The sequence below is a fragment of the Thermobia domestica genome, chromosome 16 (genome assembly GCF_964235325.1).
Source record: "Thermobia domestica chromosome 16, izTheDome1.hap1.1, whole genome shotgun sequence".
Lineage (NCBI taxonomy): Eukaryota > Metazoa > Arthropoda > Insecta > Zygentoma > Lepismatidae > Thermobia > Thermobia domestica.
In genome coordinates, this window is record NC_137469.1 from 126,350,364 (window position 1) to 126,372,601 (window position 22,238).

The 22,238-nt window shown below is 34.7% G+C and overlaps 1 long non-coding RNA gene across 8 annotated transcripts in view; it reads left to right on the plus strand.

The window, feature by feature from the left end:
* The window catches only part of LOC145673399 (uncharacterized), an 80,163-nt gene that overhangs the window by 47,200 nt on the left and 10,725 nt on the right, over window positions 1–22,238 (plus strand). For 7 of the 8 annotated variants that reach the window (XR_014128754.1, XR_014128755.1, XR_014128757.1 and 4 more), the window contains one exon: window positions 10,454–10,920. The exons of the other annotated variant lie outside the window; for it this stretch is intronic. This is a non-coding gene — a long non-coding RNA (uncharacterized LOC145673399). Of the gene's footprint in view, window positions 1–10,453; window positions 10,921–22,238 lie in introns of those variants that run through there. 8 annotated transcript variants of the gene reach the window in all.

The window sequence follows — 22,238 nt, forward strand, 5'->3', positions numbered from 1 at the left end:
CCCTCTCCCCCTGGTTTATAATAAGGTTGTGTGGGATTTTTAATATACCTATTACGGAGATCTCACGATATCCATCTATTTTTATAGTAGTAGAATCCATTTCTTGTATATAGTGGATACAGTAACTTCCCTAAAAGCGAATGGATTAAAACCAAATTTGATCAGTTCATTCATATTACAAATATCGAATCCGATCCGTCATACTGTTTCAAAATAGAGGTCGTTTGAAAAATTTAGAACTTCATAACTCCCTTAATTTTGGGTCATATGATAAAAAAAAATAAAGTGATTTCTAATTTCGGGTAAAAAACTTCTGACAGTTGTTAAGAGTTATTTTTTTAAATTACTTAATAATGTGCATCACGAAGAATAATCCGGACGTTACCACAGTAGTGAAATCACACCATGCTCAGGTATTTTATTAACTTTCAATTTTAATTGTATTTCAATTCCTGTGTAGGTTTTGTTGCATTTGTATTTTTCTGGAATTTCAATATTCAGTTCTCATTAGTTTCATATCGTACCTCTTTCATTTAAGTTCATTTTTAAACAACTTTGCACCTGTTTTAAATGTTTAGTAGACTATTTTTTGTTGTTCTTAAGATATGTATAAAAATAAAAGTATGCCTATCAAAATAATATTTAAAAATATATTCCGGTATTAAATTTTAATTATATTCATCTCTTCCGCTTATCTTCGCGACCCCAGGTTGAGAAGCCCTGCTCTAGGCTAAAAGGGAGGATAAGAAATGAATGATGATAATGAAATAAACTGTAACTAGACAATACATAATGCTAATTCCCTGAGTTGGATTTGAACCACAGCATGCAGCAACGAACAAATTCAGTTGCTGATTCATAGGCATGGACAATTCAGCTGTAATTTAGCTCCCATCAAGTTGACAGGTTTTCGACATGTCATAGGAATATTGTTAAATAAAATAAAATAAAGAAAAAAAAAAAAACTCCACAGAAACCCGCCCTGCGACGATATTTCCCACATATGTGGTCAACATTCCACAAGAAGACCCTAACTCTGGGAGGCCAGGAAGAAAATTCGAAACTTTCCCTTTCCTCATCCATCCTTCTAAGCAGGTATACGTATTTCTGTCTAAGCCCTTCGTTTTCTTTTATTGAGTTTCAAAGTGAGCACAACAAAGTTTTTTCTTGTTCCCACCAGAGGCGGTAGTAGTGAGTAATTTAAAAATACACCATCTGGTGGCCAAAAGACGTACCATGTTCGTCACAGAAAAAGACTAAAGTAAAGAAAACTTTAACGAGGCATGTGAACATTGTCAACACGGCAGTGCTTTTTCCTTCGCGTAGCACGTCCAGCGTTGTCTATTGACATCTTCCAATACTAATATAGCATGTCCCTGACTTGCCTGTCAGCAACAGGGCATTTTTGTGGCATCACACTTTAAATAATTTCCAATGACCTTCAGCAACAGAATATGGCATCAGTTCTGCTACAGTCAAAAGATGAATTCCCTTTGATTTCTCACAAGTTCATTATTAGGAGGATAGGTTTAATGAAACAATCGGTCCATAAATCAGTTTTGCGGCTGAAGGAGCATTTCTCGTCCAATTCAACCATGAAAAAAAAGTGTCTGTTTCCACAGTCATTTTAGTCTAAAATAATGTATTCAGATTCCTTGACTTATAAAAACATTAAAAGCTATGTCTCGCATGCGTCTATTACCACATTCTAAAGTGAATGTTTTTAGAGTGGCCATCAATTACACCATCTTGGAGTTTTCAAATTGCTCAGGTTGTGCAAAGTGGCATCAATCGGTTCTGAAATTGACGCTGTTTACTGTGTCAGAAACCATGAAAACATTTTATCCATACGCGGAACAAGCTTTTCTGCTCGACACTCAAACCATATGTATCAGCTTGTCATATATGAGAGCAATATTCTGACTTAATAGTCTTTGGCTATTTGATAGCTTCAATGTAAAATATTAATCCTAAATTTGATACAAACATATAATACTATAAACAACTTGGTCGTAATTATCACAGTTTATATTTTTGAATGGTATTCAAAATAGAGTGATCGCAATTGTCTCGGTTTTCCACATATTCGCAGATGTCGCAGGTCGCAATCGTGACATATTCTTACAAAAGCAGTATTTATTAACATTTCTTTTTAATATCTTAAAATTCCTGCTGTCTTGCTTTGACTTCGGCAAAATTTTCTGTTACTTCGTCCAGTTTCCTAGCGAAGAACTGCTTGATGCATACAATGCTAATACTTTCAATCTATCTTGAATCAAGCTGCTCCTCATATTTTTTTCTTCTAATAATTTTTTTAAGTTCGACAAATGAACCCAACCGCATGTTAAATTGTGACTGGAATATTCAGAAACAATATCAAAGCTGCACAGATTTTCCCGAAAATGGAATAAAACGGAGTAATTTTCACTATAAGAAGGGAAGCTAATCTAGTTCATCTATTGGTGTCACTCGAGAGATGTCATTACTAAGTGCCGATCGCATAGTTAAAATATCTTGCGAAAAAGCTGAAGAATATGTTTCTGCGAACTCATCAGCTTATTGTAAAAGATCAGCTTCTTTTGAATTTTGCAGTGATTTAGGTACCAGAATGCTAAAATTCGATATTATTTCACTCAACTATTGAAACAACATTTCATTTAACTTGATATCACATCTAGCATCCATGGGACTGCGGTGGCTCAGTGGTGGTAGAGCGTTCACCTCTGGTGAATGGGGTCCTTGGTTCGATCCCAGCTTGCATCAAGTAAACTTTGTGGTGTACAAACACCGTGTGCATGGGATTTCTCGGGGTTCTCCTGTTTCCTCTCACTTTCTTCATTCCACCATTTCATTCATTTCTCATCATCACCGTTTCCTTTAGCCTAGCCGGCATAACTGTGGGACGTAAAACTGAAAGATTTGATTTACATCTAGCATCCGAAAAACACAATTACATGAAAGCTTTCCGGATCATTCGTCTTTAGAATTTCGTCCTAGTGACGTCACACTCTTATGCCGATTATGAAGAAATTCAGGCTGAATGAACCAGATATTTCCTATTATGTTTACCTTTTTCTTTAGTTCTTATTTATTTATTTATTTTTATTTTATTTATTTTTTTAGCAGCTCTTCAAGGTATCTTTTTATAAGTAGTTGTCCTTTTGATAAATCTATGTATAATATTCTAAGGCTCTCACTCCTTTCAAGGCAAAAGCTGCGTCATACCTACTGGCCCATCTTATTAAATTGACTTTCTTCAGAGTTAATATTTTAGTCATAAGTGCTGAACAAAAGACTACTGAGTATATTCCACCGCTTGACATAGCGCCTAAAAACACTTATTCTTATTAACTTTCAAACTATGCTATGAATAAGTGTCGGAAGTCTTATAGAACTGCTATGTCCATCTGTCTGTGGACAGATATCAAAGCAAAAACGGTAAAATATATCGAGAAACTGTTTCTTGTAATCAATTCAGTGTCCCAAGAACAAGTTACATATCCTTCCCTCTATTAAAACCAGAATAACTATTCTATCAGGCCTTTTTTCGATATTATACCAAAACACAATAACACACTGAACAAGGCTATGTGATAATATGTAAAAAAACACAATCACGTAACAGTTTCAACACAATAACTGTCTTCATCAGTTTTTTATGTCTTTATCTTCATTTTCAGATTGTGTTTTTTTACATATTATCACATCACATGGCCTTGCTCAGTGTGTTATTGTTTTAGTTCAAACCAGAAGTGGTTGAAATTTGCCATTTCCGGTTTCATAATTTTTCACCATACAAAATCTGAAACAGATAGAGAAAAACGGTTTTGCAAACAATTCAACGTTTCAAGACAACAGATTATAACTACTTGCAACATTATTAAAACCGCAAGTGTTCAAATTTACTGTTACTTCCGGCTTGAGTACTGATGAAAATTAAATGAAATCCGTATCCCACGATTATGCCGGGTAGGCTAAAGGAGGCGGTGATGAGAAATGAATGAAATGGTGGAATGAAGAAAGCGGGAGAACCCCGAGAAAACCCACGCACACGGTGTTTGCCCACCACAAAGTTCACTTGGCGCGAGCATAAATCGAACCAAGGACTCCATGCACCAGAGGTGAACGCTGTATCAGTGAGCCACCGCGGCCCTTCAGTACTGATTTCCATAGAGCAAAAGCGATAGAATATATCATGAAGCGGTTTTATGCAGTCGATTCAGTATCCCAAGAGTAAGCTCCATTTCAGTTTTAAACCTTCTGTTCTGACCGAAAGTACAACGAAAACGGTAACACATAGAGAGAAGTGGTTTTGTGCAAATAATTTAGTGTCTCAGAATAACATGTCATGACTACCGACAACACTAGACCGATACCGGAATTGGTTCAAATTTAGTCTTACTTCCGCAGTTTCAATACTCATTATTATAGACCAAAAATTGTAGTGGATATCGAGCGGTTTTTTTTTTTTTTTTAATCAATTTACCAAATCATTCAGATCGCAAGTTGCAGGAATTCACCATTCTGGTTTCAGCATGGGTCATCATAGAACAAAAGTGGTAATAGAGATAAGCGTTTTTTTCTTTTCTTCTGGAATCGATTTAGCGTGTCAAGGGAACATACTGCTACCAGCCACAAAATCTACCAAAACTGGAAGTGGCTGAAATTATCTAGTACTTCCGGTTTCAATACTTATTTTCATAAAGCAAAACAGTAAGAGTGAACGACTAATGGCTTTTAGATAAGAATTCTGCGTCCCAGAAACAGGTTCCATCTTTGATCTTACTTTACTGGAGACAATAGTTATAGATGTATTACTTCAAGTTTGAGTTTTGAATTCGCATAGTTTGGAAGTCTACTCGTAGTTTCACACTGTGAAACGAAACGAAACTCACTTGTTCTTTTTTACCACCTGGTTTTAATTGTCCTTTCTTTACCTTCTGATGACTTCTGAGAGGAACCGAAAGTTTGTGATATTTAAAGCACTTTTCGGAGTGGTGTGGTTATGACTTGGTTTAGTTGTAGTGTGTCATTCATTCGGTAGACATACAATTGGTTAATAACGATTCATCGATACATGTATTATATGTTGACATGAAAGAGAATATTAATTTTGAGCACTTGTCTCACAATAATAATAATAATAATAATAATAATAATAATAAATAATAATGAAAAAATACCTGTACAAGGTACATGCGCTACGACGTGTGTAGAGTTCGAGCAACACTATTCTACAAGTCAAAATAAAGCGAAAATGCTATCTAATGGTACACCGTGCGGGGTCCCTTTCTACCGCTAAAAAGAACTGAAAATTGCACTATTTGGCAGCGTCCACTAGTAAGCAGTAATAGCCGGTAGACGAAGAGTAAACGGAAACGGAAGTTGTGTTATTAGGTTAAGTCATATTGAGGATATCTGGGATTATTTCGAACATGTTGGTTGGCTAATCGTCTGTTTCAGTGTTCATTGACTATTCTTTTCTCGATGGGGAGAAAAGCTTGTTATTACCCGTACAGCTTTCACTTAGTCCAATAGACGTTGATACTAACGCCATTTGTTAGAATCGGTAGAATTTTATCATGTTCCACGAAACGTCATAGCTAGAGTAATTCATGTGTATGAGTGTGTGTGTATTACACAACTTACACAACGAAGTTGTTACAGACTTTGTCTCCTGTCAGAAAGGAATCGCTTTAGATGTGAAAATGATTTTTCCACATCTACAGATGTCACTGGAGCATACTTGAAACATGCAATTTGGGAAGGATCCATGTCACTGTCAACAGTTGTATCAGCATCACCTTCCATAACACTAGCGATGTCCTTCAATTTTCCCAAATCTGGATTAGCACTTACAACACGACCACATTTACGCCGAATGTACTCGCCCTTGTCACCAGGTACAACACTCAGATCGTTGAGAGTATCATTGAAAATTTTCAGAGAACTAGCGAGAGTCTTTTCTTTTCTTTTCTTTCTTTTTTTTCTTTTTCTTTTTTTTTTTCAAACTTGGCAATAGCATCTGGTAACTTTGCAAAATGTGTTGCAATGAAGACTAAGTCCTTTTTCAAGGAATTCTTCTTAAGCAAACTTTGAGCAACCTTAATTGAAGACGCATTATCCTCATCAAAAGTATCAATGACTCTTTTGATGGGTTCAAAGTTGTTAGCATAATAGAGAACAGCTGTAATCCATGCACCCCATCTCGTTAAGACAGGCTATGGTGGAAGCGGAAGTTCAGGGGCTAATTCGCTAAACGCACTTGTTCGCGAGGGAGCTTTGAGAAATACCTTTATCACATTTGACACAACAAGGTCAACGTCAGGAAAATGAGAACGAACTTCCTCTGCAATTCTATGTAGCGCGTGTGCCAGACAGGTGACATGCAGCATTCGTGAGAATAGAACCTTAAGGGCTTTTGCTGCACTTTTCATGTATGCAGCTCCGTCTGTGACAAAAAGAAGGACCTTATCGTATTTTACACATTCTGGCCACAGAATACTCAGCGATTTTGTAAAAACCTGTGCAGTTGCCGTGCCATTTACTTTTTCCAGAACTTCTGATGCTATCAAAAATATTTGTGTACCTTCTTCCCCTGCCAAAGTTCCAATTACAACGTTGGCAATGGAACGTCCTAGAATATCGCAAGTTTAATAAATTGAAATCTATATATTTTTGTCAGCAACACTTTTACGGATATCGTTAATAGTTCTGCTGTACGCGCTATCAACGTAAGTCTTTCTCAAAGATGATTCACAAGATTTTGTTTTGTGTATTTCTCAAGAAAGTTTCTAAAGGAAACATTTTCTAACTTCCATAAAGGTATGTCCGCGTTAATTAGAGCTTCACACAGATCATTTGCAAAACTGTTAGTACGCGAACCGGGATTTGTGACTGTTCCAAGAAGATTTTGAACCTTTTCATCAGCTGATTTGCGTGTTCTTGCAGAAGTGTGTTTTGCAGTGCTTATATGGTGTGTTACAAGATAACGCTTTTCAGCGGAAACTATCGTTTCACATAACTTACAAAACAGTACAGAACCGTCTATTGAAAACACAGGACGCCCGAACTCACTCACAAATTTTTCCAACTTCTATTGCCTAGAAAGACCAACTTTCGGCATCTTGAAATACTGAAACGCACATAAATACCAGTTCTGTATCACGCAAGCCTAAGATTCACAATAACTGCCCACCTGGCTACTTCTTGAAAGTAAGCATCTTCGTTTGTCATTCCAAGAAGCGAACACTGCTTCAAAATTCCAAGAACTGAATACACACTAGCATCCCCGTCCCTCCACTTGTCACATTCCAACGGGAATAGACCAGTTATTATCAGACACCGAGATCGCTTGGCCAGATAAGAGCGACTAAGATCGCTGTATTCGTGAGTAAATAAAGAGGAGTGGAAGAGAAAACCTGTGACAATGGCAACAATTTGCTTCTAAATTGTGAAATTGCACTTTTCCTGAAAATGTCATGAAAATTGCAATAATGGCACTTATGGCATTTTGCCATTAATTCCGGGCTTTAGTGATGATATGGAATGTGGAATTAAGAAAGTAGTAGAAAACGGGATAATCTATGTGCACAGTGTTTGCCCACTGCTGTCTTGGACAAGTTCACTTGGCGCGAGCTGGGATCGAAGCAAGAATCCCACACATCAAATATATAAAAAATGGAACTTAGGGCGTAAGAGTGAGGTGATAAAAAACGAGAGTTAGGAATAAATGTAGCTTTTATAAAAGAATTGAATGAACATAGCTTCATTATACATTCATTTGCACACACCAGTTAATAAAGTATTATTCATGTAAAAGAAGTAGGTACTAGATGCAGACGGAATATTATAATAATAAACATTAAAGAAAGACGAGAAACTACTGATACACCTCGTAATCGAAACTGAAACTGATACGTTCGAAGAATTTGTGTCTTGTTTATGCAGCAAAAGTCGATTTCTTTTCATCTGTGAAGTAATTTCTGTAATTGTCGGGATATTTAAATACAGTTAATCGAATAACTTCAATTGATGAAATTTCCCTCCCTACCAAGCTCGTATATATTATATTATAGCAAGTTGCTCAACAGAATATAGTTTGGAATACAGTACAACCCCTCAAATCCGAACTAATTGGGGCTGAAGCCTGTTCGGATTTCGGGGGGTTCGGATTACCCGGGAAATAATATTACGTACTGGCGGTCACCGAATTGGCGGTAAAACAACGACTGAGGATAGACAGGGTGGCCCAGTGGTCGAAAGGGCAGTGACCTTGACTGGCGGGTGTACACTCATGTCCAAAATTATTGTCGTATATCTATAACTGTCTTGTAAGAATATAATTAGATAATGATTTAGAATAAGCATTAAGTCTAAAAATGTTAAAACCTTAAAAAATCTAAATTTGTGTGATTAAATCTATTTTTTTTTTTCATTTTCCAACTGTAGTTTTTTTCTCCTGAGAACGTGTTCGGATTTGCCGGGTTTTCGGATTTCCGGGGTTGTACTGTATATATATATATATATATATATATATATATATATATATATATATAATCAGCATACGAATGTAATTCTCTAGACTAACAACTCACCAAGTCGTAGAGATCTCCAGCTGCCACAGGATGCTGGGTTAACGGCAAGAATTTTCCGCCTCATACTGGGAAGCAAAACCAGAATTTCACTTATCTAAGACAAACTACAAAAGAGCATAATGTAATGTGCGAAAAGCAAGCAGCAGTGTTACTTGTACATTATGTAAAGGAATTTAGTTTATATGGCGTAATATTTTCTCAGTTAATATTGAAACCGGAAGTAATACTCGCTTTCTACCACTTTCAGCTTTAGTAGAGAGGTTAGTGCTGTTTTAAGTTCTAAAATGAGTAGCGACTGTGAAATTTAAGATATCTTTGTTTACGCGTATATCTATCATTTCTTCACGCCTGCTCCTTGCGGTCACATATCCGCACGGACCTGTCACAGTTTCGCCCTATCAGGGTATCATTTTAAGCAAGGAAAATGAAAGAAAATAATTCTATAAAGTGAACAACAGCTCGTAAAACTGGATGCTATGCTGCTTAAAAAATGATTGGAAAAGAACGATACTCTCATGTTATTTCCAAAACAGTAAATATATAAATAAAAATTGATAAATTAGCATCAGTTTGCTACACTTAAATATACAAAATACACGTTATTATTCCTTACAAGTACGCCAGAATAGATGCCCTCTGTTCTCTTATTTCATCAGTTTAATGTATGCAATTTTTATTCTAGATTCAAGTTAAGGGAAGGTTGTCGAAATAACATTATATCCATTTACTTTCCTAAATCCTAAAGCCTGTTTCAACTACATAGACAAACATTCAATGATCATTTCAAAGTTTGGAATGCCAAATATTCTATTGCTACCCAAACATATGAAGTGAACGCCTTACCACTTTTTTTAAATAAATAAATAATTTGTATGAATTCCGTTTTATAGCATCAACATTTTGTTTGTTTGTTGTTGGGGGAATCATATAAGTTTCCACCAAGATTGAGATATAGGATTTTACAAGTGCAAGAGTTTTTTTTTCTTTTTGTGAGCGAATTAGATTTATTTTTTATACTTCGGTAAAAGATTGACTTGATTTCATACTTCTGGCCTCTAAACATTTTAACCCGTCACGTTCTGAGGGGTGACGACCCGCGGGGAACTAACTATTCGGGGAAAAGAGGGAAGTTAAGTACCACGCAAGGCATTTGTTCGGTGTGAATGAGAAAAAAATATCATTCAGGATATCCTAAAAGATTATACTTTTTTTTTATCCCCGCCCCGGTCCCCCGCCGGTAATTGGACCCACAACTCCTGTCGGGTCCGTGCGCGTTGCGACATCTACCGGGAATCGGGCCCGGGACCGTTTACACTGAACGCGAAAGCGTTAGCGACTACGCTACGCGGGACCACCCGCACTGAACGCGAAAGCGTTAGCGACTATGCTGTGAGGGGAACACTATTTCTCTTACCGGGAATCGAAGCGGGGCCACTCGCACTGAATGCGAGAGCGTTAGCGACTACGCTGTGGGGAACACTAGAGTTGATCTTAAGTTTAACGGCACGTTTAGCAGTGGAATTTCTTAAAGATTTTCAGAATTGTAACGGTCAAATCGAATTATATGAACATTTTATTGGGAATTAGGCTTGGATCACCCACAGCACAGATAGTTTGCTTGTACAGATTTATTGAGAATCCGAAAATGTATGAAATACTGTTCAGAATCCTACATAGCTCTTGCAAACTAAAGATATTTTTATAGGTTTTGTACGCTAAAAGAAACTGATTCTCGTACATGGTTAGAATAACAGAACTTTTATTGTCCACATTAAAAACAATAATTATAAATTGCACTATTTTGGTGAAAATATGTTGTACTAATATCATTTTTTATTTTTTTTTTTATTTTGCAGAAAAGAAGATGAGTGAACTTAAGAACCTCACTATTTCCGAAGAATACCGAACGCTAAGAATATTTCTTTTAAAAAGAATCATGCCGTCACCATATAGTAGACCGATGAGTACTAATGAATATTGTGCACAAAAAATACAAAACAGAGGGCATAGAAAATCTTATTATTTATCATCAAATATGCCCTCTAAATAAGGAAAAACAAAGGTGGCATTCATGTGAAGACTGTATTAATGAAATATTATTAGCAGTGTATAGACTAGAAAACAAAAGAATGTAAGGCAGAGACAATTTTGGGGATCAAGTGGGACTTAGAAGGGAGGGAGTGTAAAGTGCGGGAAGGAAAACAAAAAGAAGTAAAGGAAGACGAAGTAGAGGAAGAGGGGGTGAAGAAATTGTGGAAGTTTAAATATTTGTGTATATATCTGTGTATATATTGTAAATAAATGAATGTTCTGTGGGCCAGTGGGGAAATTTGTGTTTTCTTTCCTCTGAATTTTTAAAGCCTTCCTAACTTTTTTGACAGTGCTGAGGTATTTTGATAATAGTCTCAATAACTATTGTGTAATGAAAATTCATTCTGTGCAAAACATATAAGGTTTCTTTTATATATATATATATATACTTGAAATTATTGCAAGTTCTATTTTGATGATTGGTTGAATTTTGAGTTTATTCTTCTTTTCAGCAAGAAGGCTCTATTTTCTTTTTTCTAAATTCTTAGAATAACATTCCTCGTAAGAATTAATCCGTTGCCACATGACCTATCTCCGGGAATAGAATCCTCTTATTACTTATTAACTTATTTCTTCTTTTGCGTATTATTTACAATAATACTCCTTGTTAAATAAATGGAAATTAGAATGGATATTAGAAAATGTTTTCGTACAAATAAAAAATTAAATGTCAAAGGCTGGTGTACTATCCACTTAGCCAAGACGGTCGCACTAACCACTTAGCCATGAAACAATTTTAATTGGTACTTACATAATTTTTCAGTAGAAAACAAACTGTACACTAAACTATACTGTACAAACCTTGAAGATTTCAAAACAATTGAAAAAAAAAAGGGAGAATTGAAGTAGCATTTTCTTATTGCTAAATGCTTATTTGATTTTTTTCAGCAGTAATATTTCTTTTTGTCTTGTAGTAAACTAATCAAAGTTTAAACTTGGTTAGGCTAAAGGAGACAGTAATTATGGGAAATGAATGATTTTATGTTGTTTCGATTTATAAAAGAAAATCTTGAAAACAAAGTGAGTGGAAAATTCCAAGAAAGTTCACGGACACGATGTTGTTCACTACAAAGTCTAACTGGTGGACCTCCCAGCGATGGGAAAAACTACCACTGAGCCACTGCTGCCCTATACTGAAATTTGAAATCAGATTCTTTATTAGGTTAATAAATAATTTGTGATCTCTCTTGGCTATGTGTTGAAATGATTTCCCTTGTTATGTATTAAAATGAAATGAAATCCGACATTCCACAATTATGTTAGTTAGGCTAAAGCAAATGGTGAAATGAAGAAACTGAGGGGAACGCGGGGAAATGCCCAAGAAAAAAAGTTAGACACGATATTGTCAATCATAATCTTATTTGGTCAAGGATTGAACCCGGGATCCCAACCATCTAAGGTGAAGTCTAGTTAAACAATTAGTTTGAAAATATGTATTCGTGGAAACGGAAGACAGAAAAGTATGCTGTAAGTTGTATGTCAAGTCTTCTTCTAACATTTAATTGGTGTAAACCTCCCTTGGTTTTGAATTTGTGACCACTTGCACGGAAGGTGAAAACGATCTTATTTTATTTGACATTACATTTGCGTGGTAGGATTAAGAAAACGTAAACTAGTCATTGATAGTCATTGATATGTATGAATTTGTTTGGAGTTTAGCATCCTGTTCATCATCAAGGCTATTTTCTTTGTAGTCCTTAGACAGTAAACTGATAGACTTTGAAGTTCTTTTAAACCTTCCACTTGGGAATCGAATCCTCAATAACTGCGAACATTGGAAAGTGAAATTAGAAAGTGTACGAATAAAAATTAGATGTCAAAGACTTGTACTCTAACCGCTTAACCATACAAACTTGTTTCATCTCGTCTCATCTCATAGGCAAGCTTGATATTAAAGAACAGAGAGAAACTAATGTTATTACTTTTAGCAATGAGGTTATATGAGACGTGAAATCTAACCTTTTGCCAGGAACTAAGCTAAGTTTATCATGCTAAAAGCACGTTCGCTAAGCGGTTAGCTATAGTGTTTGGAATACTTCTGACTGCCTTATCATTTAAGTTACATTGGTCATTCAGTTTAGCGTTCTATTCCTTATGTTCTGTAAGCTAAGAGAAATGGGTAATGCCGACAGTCAAAACAAAACAAATTGTACACTTTAGAAGAAGAGAGGTGTACAGAGAGAGAGAGAGAGAGAGAAGAGATGTACACTTTACCACTGAGCCATTGCAGTCTACAGAAAGTTTGTATTCAACAAACTCCATGGTTTTTGCGAAATATGTTCCTATCTTTTTCTACAACAATTTGATAGTTCACATCATTTATTTCTTCCGAAGATGTTGGTCTTCAGATTCAATTTGAATTCCTCATAAGCAATACGGAGCTATGGCTAACCTAATGATAGATTTGTCAACAATTTCATAGTTCTCTCTGTAATTTTTTAGGGTGCGTATGCGTAGCAAACTCCTTGTTAAAATTGTTTTGAACACTAAATAAGTGATAAGTAAGTACTTCAAAAGTTAGACCTGATACAAATTGTACATTATATATAGCTAAAGCTATTAAATACCAACAAGATGAATGGTCTCAAGAACTTGAAGTCAGAAAGTATGCTTGAACTGAAATCTGTTTCTAGTGGGTATGAAGAACTCCTCTTAAGACAAGTGGGTGAATAAAATGAAGGAAAACTTGACTGTTGGGGATCGAATCAGAAACCATCACATCAGAGATGTGTATCCTATTACATATAAAGTTATTTGAATAAGTACTTGTTCTTTGAATGTACAACATATATGTTTGAGAAAACAGATAAATAGGAGATATACTACACTTTATCCGTAAAAAATAAATTCCAATTTCATGAAACAAATATTTGTAGCACAATAGCTGATTTGGGCAGCAAGTGCAACTGCAACATATATTCGCAATCTACACTAAGCAATGCCAACAAACATTCCCATTCTCCTTAAACAATGAAATAAATGAAATCTTTGAGTTTTACGTCCCACATTTATGTCGGTTAGGCTAAAGGAAATTATGAAATGAAGAAAACTGAGGGAAAGCGGGAAAATTCCCAAGGAAAGTTACGAACACAATATTGCCCACCACAAAGTTCACTTGGTGGGTCCTTAAACAATTTATTATTACCATTTGATCTTGCCTTTGACCAGTATTATTTTCAGGTATTGTTTGTTGTAGTTATCTGTGTACATACTTTTCTGCAATAGTAGAACAACTGCCCCCTCCGGCTGACAACTCTGCTGAATTTTACGCAAGAAATAGCGTATTGTATTGCAGGCAATGCCAAAAGCAAACAGAAAAGGGAGTAATCCGCTAAGGCTTAAATGGCTGATGGGATGAGTGTGGACAAAGTAGGAAACTCAACATCAGAAAGACTTAAGTATAGTCAAAAGTAAGAAAATGATGAATAGGTACAGCTTAAGATAATCAATGTAGGAAAATGACAAGTGTAAAAACTAGTTAGTATAGGAGAATCTAGTAGACAGACAATATTAAAACCTCTCCTTTAACTTGTAAATGCTTTATATTATACTATATGGGGGATAGTCTTTATTAAAACGAAAACAAATTAAAATACAATATTACTGGTTCACATTATAATGTGAATTCATCCTGTGAGCACAAATACGATGAAAAAATAATTAAGTGAATACAGTGAACCGTTTTCGAAAACCTGTGAAAGCGAAAATGTTAATATTCTGTCGCAAAAATATTTCATTGAACTTACAAAAGTATTTTTAAAGTGAACATAATCATGAAAGAGTGTACCCTATTGGTAATACAAAATAAACTGGAAGATTCAGGGTCATACTTGTTCAATCCTGTTTTAACTAAGTCTTCCAAATAAAAACAATAAAAGATCGGGTGTAAGTTCTACAACGAACTCAGTAAACTAAATAAATATCGCAGTTAAGAAAGGATAAATCTGTGTGTGACTGTATTTCATGCAGTATGGTAAAACTTCGTACTGTTTTACATAGACAATATTTTCAAAAAGTGTTTGAATCGAGACATCTTCCTTTTGTCTGTGCTGAAGATTAGAAGTCAAAAATGTCTAATGAAATTAGTAGTGAAGATGTGTGCCTCTGTTACTGCAATAACATTCGCATAAGCATTCAATGTTTAATAAACACGTTTCAAAGGTGAGAATCTAAAAGAAATTTGCTACTTTGCAGTGGATGTACAAGAGCAAAATAAACCATGACTGTATTCTGTTAGATAAAAAAATATATTGAAGACAAATGTGATAAGTTTTATTACGGATATAAACGAATACAAGATGAAATTGTGCTTCAGTTTCAGAAGATGCATGACAGTACTTTATGCAACAGTTCATAATGATACATTTCTTAAACAATTGATAAAAATATTCTTGCAAAAAGATTTAAAGTTAAGAACATTGTTGTGAATAGAAAAAAAAAACTTTGAAATGTGTTCACGATTGAAAGAATCCAACAATTAATAGAACTGTGTTTCGTTGAATGATCTTGTCAGTATTCTGTAGGTGTATTACACATACAAAGTGTAAAAAGAATTGGTATGACTTGATTTTTCTATGAGCGTAAAAACTGATAAATGAATCTAACTGTTGTAATTGTCTAAGAAAGTTGAAAAATAGTTACTGTAATTAATGCAGTACAGTGCAATAATTTTAAACATCTTTTGACAATGGTGCGAACTGGTAAATATTGCAAAAGAAAAAACTGAATAACCAATACAAAATGAAAACTATGTACAACCCAGTTTAAAATATTGAAAGATACTCCTCTGCTAGAATTATTATGGCAAATAAGTGTATATAAGTCTTGAGGAGGTGTTAGCGTCTGTTAAAAGTTTCATGAATAGACAATTTTACTAAATACGTGATAGTAAGATGTTCACTAATAATAAATTTGAGATCCTACAAACAATAATCAAAAAAGGAACCATCGGTTCCCAAAAGTTTACCTATGTTAGTTATCAATTGGTAATACTTGTCCTCATACAAGATGTAAATTTTGTTTGCCAGCTTTAATTCCTGGATATATTATATTATACTCTCAACTCATTTTGTTCTTATAAATGACCATCTGGTATTCAGAGGTTAGTTTGTTTTGAAATTTTTACGCATCTGCAATAGTACAACCATTTTGATGTTCAATGCTAGCATCACACAAATCCTTAGCCTGTTTTAATAGTCGGTCAGGATTCTTTTTTAGTTCATACACGTAGTTACGACGATAATTAGCCCTAGCCTTACCGAAAATGATAGCCTTAGGAAGACAATAGATATTTCTTTCCATTGGGGTGGTACACTTTTTCCAAAACAGTGGTATAATCCTCATACTTGACCGATCCATGGGTTCGACCCCTTCCCTTGCGTGGATTAGCAATGTAAATCTTAAAATCCACCTTCTTCCCAAAATCTGCACTAGTATTTAAGACATTTTCTACGGTATGGAACAATATATCGGGGTTCAATTCCTTTTTAGGACGCCATGTCATGTACACCGGTTTGTTTAATTTCGACGCAGAACTTTCAATAGTAATACCGATATACATATCATCGACGTCATTTAGCGTATGCTCTTGTACAAATTCAAATAATGAGCGAATATATGTTTGCGGGTCTTCAATTCCAGTAGTGCGCATACGCTCAATGGTAACTTCCTTTTCACGCAAACAAAAATAAGGATAGTGCTTAGTTTTACTATTGACAATGCGAAAGTAATCCCGTTTGCCTGCACTATGCAATGTAGGTTCCAATGTAGAACATGTACTATGTTCTGGTGCAGAACCCGTACTAGCCCCCCCCCGGTAAAACACCCAATAACTCGTCGGAATCATCAGCAGTTAAGCCCGTAGTCTTTCCTGCAGACACAAATTCCCTAAATTTTTCACTCGCTGCTTCCACCATATTGTCTTGACAAAAGAAGCCCACACAATACTGATCAACAATATCTTTAGCGGACTTGCAACTCTTCAATACAATAGCCGATACACAGCCAAAATGGAAGAATACCGCCAGCAGTAACTTTACATATGATACAGTGTTTACCCTCGCACCCGTAGCATGGAATTGCATTAACAGCAAGTAAGACAAAATTTTGGTTTGCAGTAAGTCTGATTGTTGTGTCCATTTTCCGTACATTAAATTGTAAAATGTTTTTGCAATATGTTTCATCCCTGGGCTCGTCCTAATGTTATCCACCATTAATTCTATGTCTTCATGTGTATGATACTCTTTCATGTATTTTTTCTTTGCTTTGCTTTGACATGAGGTAGAAAATTTTAAAGATTCCTGTTTCATTTGAAGGAAAGAACTCATGTACTCACGGAACAAACTATATAAATGACTAACCTCAGAACCTGCGAGTTAGAATTCCCATCTTTGACATTTTTCGTTTTCTGTGATATCTCAAATTATTTATTAATATATCGTTTGTTGTCGGAATGCGATAAAGCTTTAGCATACAGTAAGTGGTATCACAATATCTGCATTTGTTAATATTACTTTCACCCACAACATAACACGTATGTCTACTGTTACATGTATATTTACTTTGTGTATATGTGTTGTATCATGAAACATTTCTCATGGATATAGTACTATAACATCCAAATACTGAATTGTCACCCAACTAGAGATGCAAAAAAGCCGGCTTTTTTGAATCGATGGTTTTTTGCACATAAAAAGCCGGCTTTTTTTTTAAAAAAAACGCGAATTTTGGAAATTTTGGCTTTTTTCATTTTCATGATTTTTCTATTTAAATAGCTTTCTTATAGTATACTCTAAAGTTAAATAAGATTTCATGGCCTAAATGCTATATTTCGCTCTGGAATTCACCATCATGATGGATGGAACACATGTTTTATGAATTAAAGTAAACATAAAGTACGTAGTATTTGAGGGCAACTGTAGAAGATATTTAACTTTATTTTAACTTCTGAGTTATCGACATTTTTTCTTTTCTACATAATTTCTTTTTACTCATGCGTGTTTCATTTCCTAGAGATTAGTAGGCCTACTCTAGCTTCTAGCACATAAGTTAAACTTTTGTTTTTCAATATATCCATCAAAACGTACGTTTGTCAGTATATCTGTCAAAGCGTACTTCCACATTCTTGTAATACTATAGCTGTGCAATGATTCAGCAATAATCTTTCGGATACAAACTTGAATACCATTTTATACAAATAAAATCAGTAGCGGATTCAGAAAAGTATTTTGGGAGGTGTTTCTGTGCTTAATGTTTGGTTTTTCTAAAATTTCCTAATTTTCATTTGGGAGTTTGAGTACAAGCATAACTAATATTTCGTTTTGTTTTGTATATTCAGCAATAACCTTCCGGATACAACCTTGAAGGCCATTTTATACTGATAATCAGTGGCGGATTTAGAAAAGTATTTTGGGAGGGGTTTTTCTTATTAATGTTTAGTTTTTCTAAAAATTCCTAATTTTTATTTGAGAAGAGCTTGAAGTTTATGAGTAAAGGCATAACAAATATTTCGTTTGTTTTAGAAATTCTGTTATTTTGGGGTACAAGCTTCACGCGTAAAACATCCCCACCAAAACCCCCTTCGCAAATCCGTCACTGTTGGTAATTAGTAATAACAACGATTTAAAAACGACAAGAAAGGAAGTCGGCCAGAACTCACAGTACACGCATATCTCTACATTCCCATATACAATTAAGAAAAACTTTTGTCAAAATGGTCGAATGCGGGGTTGAATCCCGGACTTCCCGATAGAAGCTCAAAAGCTAACCACTCACTCATGGTTGTTTTGCAGTTGTGCTTAACTTAAATATATTCTCTCTCTCTCTCTCTCTCTCTCTCTATGGTCTATGGAATCTGAAGGTTCAATGCCGCGTTCACAAAATCTCTCCACTGACTTCAATCCTTAGCCAACTAGATACAGCATTTACTTTGTATTCCTATTTCTGCGAGATCCATTTTAATATTGTCCTCCCATCTGCGCCCAAGTTTTCCTAATGGACGTTTTCCAATTGGATTTCCAGTTAAAACTTTGAAAGGGTTCCTACCTTCTTCCATTCTGGCTGCATGACCTGCCCACCGGAGCCTCCTAGACTTGGTGACCGTAACGATGTTTGGTAAACCGTATAAATTATGCAGTTCTTCGTTATGAAGTTTCCCCCATTCCCGTTCCTCTTGGGTCCGAATATTCGTCTCAGGATTTTATTTTCAAATACTTTGTTTGCGTTCTTCCCTCAAGCGACCATGTTTCACAACCATAAAACACAACAGGCATGATTATCGTTTTATATATTTTAAGCTTTAATTTAAATTCCTCGACAGAATTCGCGACGACAAAATACTTTGAACTGAATAATAACACGAATTTCCCGGTTTCAGTCGACATTTAATTTCTTTGTGGATATGATTTTGGTCTGGCGATATTGATCCCAGATATATGAAAGTATCAACTTTGTCGAAAGTATTTTTGATATTTTAACGCATTCATAATTTACCATATTACGATCCCGGTGAACTTTCATGTATTTAGTTTTCTCTGCATTTACTTTAAATCAATGTCGCTGCATGCGTTTAATAAGAACTCTGCAGTTCTTTTTTTGTTGTCCTATCATCCCCTAATAAATTTGTCCTATCATCAGCATACGCCGTAACCTGGTGAATACAATTCAGCTCTAGGGCCTGGTTCGTAACTTTAATTTTCCTTATAGCGTACTCCGGAACAAAAGTGAACAATAATGGTGATAACGCATCTCCTTGTTTCAGGCCATTCTCGACGTGGAAGCTCATGGACAAGAATTTTTCTACTCGGACTTTACTTTGGGATTCATTTAAACGCATTTTAATTAATCTAACTAGCTTTTTCGGTATTCCGAATTCTGTAAGAATGTTGTACAATGTTTCCCTCCTATTCGAGTCGTAAGCCTTTTTAAAACCAATAAACAGCTGATGTACTGGGAAATATATTCCCATCTGTTTTCGAGTATTTATCGAATAGTAAATACCTGATCGATAGTTGATCGATTTCCCTAAATCCGCACTGATAATCTCCAATAATTTCATCTGCGTATGGAATCAATCTTGTTGATAGAATGTTAAGAGAAATGATTCGATAATTATTACATTCAGTTTTATCGCCTTTCTTGTGAATTGGAACAGTGATTAATTTTTTTCACTCCTCTTAAATGTATTCCATAGTTTTTCTCTTTTTAAAAACAGATTCGTAATGATATGTTGAATTCCTGTCATTAAAAATTCAGAAACCTTCAGGACTGGGTAAACCGTGATGGTGGTTATAAGTCTAGGAAACCGCACGATCAGATGAACAGTCTATTACGCATATGATCCATTAACAGAAAATTTGGTACTTTCCCGATTCTGAACATGGTTAAGGAACAGTCAGTGCATTATAGAATTCGGAATTTTACCGATTTTGCAGATTCCAAGCACCTGATAGGTGGTAACATTATTACGTATGTGATCAATGAATGAAAAATTTGTTCGAGATATTCATACAATGCATATGCAAGTTAAAACTTAAAAACTTCAAGAATGTACAGAACCACCCGAAACCAAGCTCTTGATGTGCAGCTTTTAAGATTGTCATATAAGATTATCATATAATTCATATTTCTCTAATGTTTTATTTTCTGTTTCAAAAATAGGGTGTGTGATGTTTTGAAGTAAAAATACTACATACAATTTTGCTGGTTATTTGTGTATCTTTTTTTAAAAGGGTACTTATTTCTGTGTATAAGAAGTTAAAAAATATATATATTGGTTGATCCTTTGGAATTCATAATGTAAATACGTTAAGAATATTAAAAAAATCTTTTCGAAATTCATGGTTTATTTTAGAGGTTCTATATTATTATCTACATCAACCACTAATCAAATGAGTTCTTGTGCTGTAGAGAAGGGAAACAAAGCCTGCTTTTTCAATTTAAAGCAACATTTTGAAAAAAGCCCAAAATTTCCCAAGCAAAAAAGCGAAGCAGAAAAAACCGAGTTTTTTTTAAAAAAGCCGGTTTTTTCCGAGCCCTTACATCTCTACACCCAACTAAATCTGTATGAATAAAAAAATCATGCTTTCTCACAGTATATTTTCATAAGATCATGTATATAATTAATGAGATTCTTAAATTATTATATTCAATCAAAATAAAAGTGAAGTTATTCTGACGTATCGAATTAAATATTTTTTGATATTTAAAATACATAGAATCTAATTCAATACGTAAACAAGTATTGCAATGCGGAAAAACTTTTAAAATATTCATACTTATTTTCTGCGCATTTTTTTCGCGCATCTCTTTCCCTTACACTATAAATCCGGCGCATGCGTGTACTTGTACTAGCACAAATAAAGTGAGTGATACGGTTTTAAGATGTACAGTCAAAAGGTAGCACTTTCAGCGGTTGCAAAGCGAAAAATAAAGACTTGCATAATGTTAAACAAGTAAAAACAAATTCTTTTCATAATAAGAAACGGAAAGGTGAAATTAAAACCAATCTTTCCTTATCGCAAAGTAAACATGTAAAGTCTAAATATATTTCACCACGTGGAAAACGTTTTGAACTTGAATAACAAAAGAAAATTATTCTTGTACATCAAATGATCCTGACATTCCTGAAGAAGACGCTGAAGAATATAAGATTATTTTCCCACACAAGAAATTATCATACGCGATGCTGTGTATAGATGAGATTTCAGACACCCAAATGAAATACCCTTTGAAGAGGAAGTAGTAGTAGGTCAAGGTACAATTTCTAATGACATTCTGATATTCAATGATGTGAAGTGTGCTTGTACTCCTAATGAAGTAAGTGAAGATTGTGTAAAACAATTACTAGAAAAATATAAAGTTTCTGAACCATTACTTTGTGAAAGTTGTGCAATTCGTACTGAGAAAAAGTGGGCATAAATGTGTAAGTGAAAGTGATGAAGAATTAAATACTATTGTGAGAAGTTTCCTATCTAAGAAATCAACACGTGAAGAAATATTAAAACAATATCTAAAAATTCATGTGAAATATGTAGACGCAAACATTATTCCACATCTTATAAACATTTAACTATACATATCAGGAGATTACATTTAATATTATATTTCTGATTTAAGAGAAGCATATCTTGAACAGGATAAAAATGTGTATCAACAATCCATACTTTACCAGTGTCTTTCCCTAAACGTTGTGTGTTATGTATTGCACGATGGAAACCACAGCATAAACTTTTGTGTTACGGTTTTATAAATCGCACTAATTTAGATGAACATGAGTGTATTACTAAGGACTATGATATGTTATGCTATAATGCATGGCGTGCTATGGTTAATGTGCAAGTTTTTGATTACTTATATGAAGAATTTGCAAGAGTGCATTATGATATTGAAATTGATGATTGGACATTTACATACGCATTATATAACATTGTTAAACAAATTCAATATTCTGTTAATTACAGAGTTATTACAAAAAGATTTGCAGTATGCAATTTTAAACTTGTACAATAATAATAATGGAAAATAAAAACTTGTGTTAATCAATTACAAAAT